Here is a 549-nt window from a genome sequence, read left to right on the forward strand (position 1 = left end):
CCCCAAACCTGAACCCAGAATCCAGTCCTGTATCAGTGCCCAGACCTCCATCTAAGACCCATAACTCCATCCGGGGCTCAGATCTACATCCTGGTCCCAGACCTACATGCCAGGGACAGAAGTCAATTCAGGAGCCCTGATTTCATACTCTGAATTCAGTTCTGTATTGGGGACCTAGATCTCCTGCCCCCTGGCCTGGGCGCTCCTCCGGAAACTCAGGGGCACCCGGAGGGCAAGAGAACAGGTTCTCTGGGCAGGAGATGCGGGCCCTTCCCCCCTTTCTAACGGGCTGTTGGGTTTGGGTTGGAGTCTGTGATTCCCCAAAACGTGCCCAGGGCCTCCCCGGCCGGCAGCTCAGGGGATGAGCGTGGACCTAGGAACCAGGAGGTCAGGGTTTGATTCCCAGTCAGGGCACAGGCCCGGGTTGCGGGCTCGATCCCCAATGGGGGTGAGCCGATCAATGATTCTCTCTCATCATTGATGTTTCTATCTCTCTCCCTCTCCCTTCCTCCCTGACATCCATAAAAGTATATTTTAAATAAGGCAGGC

Source organism: Myotis davidii, unplaced genomic scaffold (assembly GCF_000327345.1).
Source record: "Myotis davidii unplaced genomic scaffold, ASM32734v1 scaffold43, whole genome shotgun sequence".
Classification (NCBI taxonomy): domain Eukaryota; kingdom Metazoa; phylum Chordata; class Mammalia; order Chiroptera; family Vespertilionidae; genus Myotis; species Myotis davidii.